Source organism: Callorhinchus milii, unplaced genomic scaffold (genome assembly GCF_018977255.1).
Source record: "Callorhinchus milii isolate IMCB2004 unplaced genomic scaffold, IMCB_Cmil_1.0 Scaffold2, whole genome shotgun sequence".
Taxonomy (NCBI): domain Eukaryota; kingdom Metazoa; phylum Chordata; class Chondrichthyes; order Chimaeriformes; family Callorhinchidae; genus Callorhinchus; species Callorhinchus milii.
This window is the reverse complement of record NW_024704743.1, coordinates 107,572,039-107,575,999: the sequence shown is the minus strand read 5'-3', so window position 1 is coordinate 107,575,999 and position 3,961 is coordinate 107,572,039. Positions and strand designations below refer to the sequence as shown.

General features: G+C 44.2%; 1 non-coding gene across 1 annotated transcript; it reads left to right on the top strand.

Annotated features, from left to right (window-relative positions):
- Nucleotides 1–3,889: 3,889 nt before the first annotated feature.
- trnat-ugu lies at nucleotides 3,890–3,961 on the top strand. The gene has a single exon. It is a non-coding gene; the product is annotated as a tRNA-Thr (tRNA).

Genomic DNA, 3,961 nt, shown 5'->3' with positions numbered 1-3,961 from the left:
TGCCGACGTCAGCCTCCTTCCAGGACACGCAAGCGACGGCGGAAGTACTGGGCTCAACTCCCTCTCCACCTCCCCCCCACCCCCCCCACTTCGCCTCGGCCGCCGGGAAGCTCAGCTCACAGCGCCCCTCGCGGCACCAGCTCACAACTGCGGCCGCGGCAGCTTCTCTCTGCCCCCCCCCGCCCCCCCTCCGGTAACTGCGCTCCTTCCCAGTTGTCTCTCACAGCGCCCCCTCCCTCCCTGCGGCGCCAGGAGTCACTGCAGGCCGGCAGGGCGATCGGGGGTGACTGTAGCCCAAAGTCCACCGAACACCGGCTCGAAAGTCGCTCACTGTGCTGCGTTGCCGATATAGGTTCGTGATTTGAAACTGCGTTGACGGAAAGCGCTGCAGGAAAAAGGGAGGAGGGAGGTTTAAGTTGGTTTAAAATTCTGTTTTAAGACACCCGCCCAAAGCCAAACGTTTCTCTCCACACACACACACACACACACACACAGGGCAACAAAACCCGCCCAATTGGGCGTGAACCCGCCCAAACTGGCGACATTGATTGCCGATCACCAGTCCCCGCCCCCTCCCCCCCCCCCCCCCCGCCCTGTGCCCCAGCGCTTTGCGTTCCTACCGCGGGTCCACCTCACGAGCGACCCCGCGCGGCGCCGCCCGGAACTGCAGCGCCACTCAGCCCCTCTCCCGAGTGAGCAGCGCCGCCCACACACACACACACACACACACACACAGCAGCGGACGACACAACAGTTGGGGGCTATTTTATTATCATTAATAAAAATAATCCTTGCATTCGATATAGCGCCTTACAGCGCCCGAGTGCTCTCCGCTCCACCATGGGTGGCCGCGCTTTCAGCCACTGCGCCCCAAAACCCTGGAGCCCTCTTCCTCTATCCCTCAGCCTCGCCCCTTCTTTCCCCATCTTCAGGTCGTGCCTGAAGACCTTCCCATTTGACCGTGTCTCCAGTCGCCTCCCCCTCCCCCAAGCTCATCATCATGCTCCCATGGCCACCTCCCCACCTCGGCGTTGCGCTTATATGTCTATAAGACGCTGTAGACAACCACTCAATAAAGGCAATTAATCCTTCAGTGTGAACGTCGCCCTACATCAGCTTCAAGCTTCTTCCGTTTCTTATTTGCCAGAGCTATGGGAACGCTTCTAAGGCTTTGCTCAAATTTCACAATTGAAGTTTATGAGGTTACCTAACTCCACAAATGAAATAACTGCTTCGTTATCGTACTCAAGTACGTATTGTTCTCCACACAATACATTACAGGAGTGAGGCAGTCGTCATGTTTTCAGTGCCACGCTTTCTTCCTGCTACAAGAGAAAAAAATATATTTTATCTTCCAGCAAATCATTTTGGAGTAAAGGCGTTATTTTATGAAAAGCATTTCTTGCTGTCATGTGACATTAACCCCAAGGCAAAGTATAGTGTTAAAATCGAGAATGTTAAATCCAATGCCAAAGAATAAACAGAAAAGCTCAGAAATTAGACAAAATAGAAACACAGTTGATAAAGCTGTGACCAGTAATCGCCTATTAGGATGGAGAAATATTATTCAGGGTTCATGTTCCTGTTTAGTATCCATTGAACACTGCTGAAAACTTGATTTGTGAATGTCAAATGAAAACAAGATCAGGATCTGCTGGGATTCCACCTCCCCTCCCCCAATGAAGGTGCATCTGCTGGTCTTCACTGTCTGGACTGAAAGGCCACTCAAGTGAGGTACTGGAGGAGAACCATCATCCATAGAAACACACCTCTGCATGAATCAGTATCTCTAAAGTGCTCTGGGGATCTATCCTGCATGAGGGGTGCTTTACAAATGCAAGTTGTTGTTGCTCAGGAGGAAAGGCAATAATTGGAGGGAAAGATAAAGAGGCACATGTGAGTAGTGAGTGGAGTGGCACATCATCTTCATTTGCCATGACTTCATTTTGTGCAGTCCTGTAGGTTAGTGCTTGGAGCACTCGACTCGCAAGAGACCTGGATTTGATTCCCGGCAGGGCGAAACATTGGGCAAGTTTCCTTACCCACATGCCTCTGTTTACCTAGCAGCAAATGTGAACCTGGTTGTTAATCGATTGGCGGATCACTTTTCCGGGGACAATAAACCCTTAAAAAACAATGTGGTCACTCAATCCACACTGTTTGTGGGACACTGCTGTGTGAAATTGGCTGCGGCGTTTCGCCCACGAAATATAGTCAATTCACTTTTTACAGCATATTCTATGAAGCGTTTTGAGATGTCTAGAAAACTTGATAAGGCGCTATATCAAAGGCAAGGATTATTATTAATGTTATTAAGACACAGTAGTAAAATTCTGGTCCTTACCTTCAGAGTAACTGTAGCACATTTAAATATTGTGCTGGAAGGAAGGAAAGACTGCAAGAAATAATACATAATGTGTGTGTATATGTGTAAGAAACTTGTAAAATAAGTGAAGAAATGGCAAAATATTCAAATAACTGTATAAATTAAAAGGGTTTTGCTTTCACGTTGTATAATGTAATGTTAAATTTATTCAGCCTTTTAATAGATTTTAGCTATTTGTTGCTACTTATATTATCTGAAAGCGAAGGCTGTACAATAATTTTAGACCGTGAAGGACACTCTTCCGACGCAAAACAAGCACTTAGGAAAAGTTATGTCTCTGCTTGTTCTGTTACTGGACTATCAATTACAGATGTACAAACACTTTTTAATGCCTTCAACCTTCACAGAGAGTGTGGCAATAGGCAAACCGGATGTATGATAGCTATCAGCCTCTGACAATAGTTACAGACCATCTCCAGCAGGAATATGAATAATGTATTAAATATCCTCCAAATCAATCTACTAAATGATATTATCAATTTCATTATCTGCTTTGATTTGTTTATCTGATGAAAACTCCAGAATGACATTCCAGTGCAGTACCAGAGGATTGCAATGTTGTTTTTCAAATGAGATGTTAAACCAAGATTCTGTCTTATCTGTTTGTCAGGCAGACGTGAAAGATGCTGTGATGTAATTTTTTCCTGGTGTCCTGGCCAACAACCCTCTGGCTAAATTGATCATTCAACTCATGTTTTTATGATAAAAATTATCCTCTGTGTAAGGCCCTTATACATATAGTATAATATATAGTAGCAATTTTAATAAATTGTTACAGAGTTATTTTTCAATTACCTGTGATAAAATAAAAATGATCCATGATATTATTTTGCTGCAAATTGCTATTCAATACTTAAATGACTCTTGTGCATAACATTGCAAATTAGTAAAAGCATCTTCTTCATAAAGCTTCCACTGCACTTTTGTGAAGATTTGTCAGTTGATTTCAAGGCTGCTGAAACCCTTTGCATCTGACTAGTGCGCAGAAAAAGACTGTATTATCATAACACACCTTTCGTTTGAAATAGCGCCTTATCACGTTGTTGAGACTCTCAATGTGCTTCACAGAATATATTGTAAAGTGAATTGACAGTGTATTTTGTGGGTGAAACACGACAGCCAATTGCGCACAGCAGTGTCTCACAAACAGTCGTGGATTGAATGACCAATTTTTTTTAGGGATTGTACTTGGATATAACAAATTATACTTGCTGTATATAGTGCCTTTCACATAAGTTAAATGTCTCAAAGCTCTTCTCAAAACATCCATCCCTTCCCATTGTTGTGAAGAAGAATAAATCATAGTTGAAGAGATATGTTTTTCAAGCGGATTTTGAAATAGGGAGAGAAGGATTTTGGGAGAAGTTCCAGATTGGCTTAGTGCATTATTTTTAAAAAATCATCATTTAATAAAAATCCTTCCATTTGATATAGTGCCTTTCATGAGCACGTCTCAAAGCACTTCACAGGATTTACAACAACAAGATTACATTCGTATAGTGGAGTCCTGTAGCTCAGTGGTTAGAGCACTCGCCTTGTAAGCGAGACACCTGGGTTCAATTCCAGGCAGGGCGA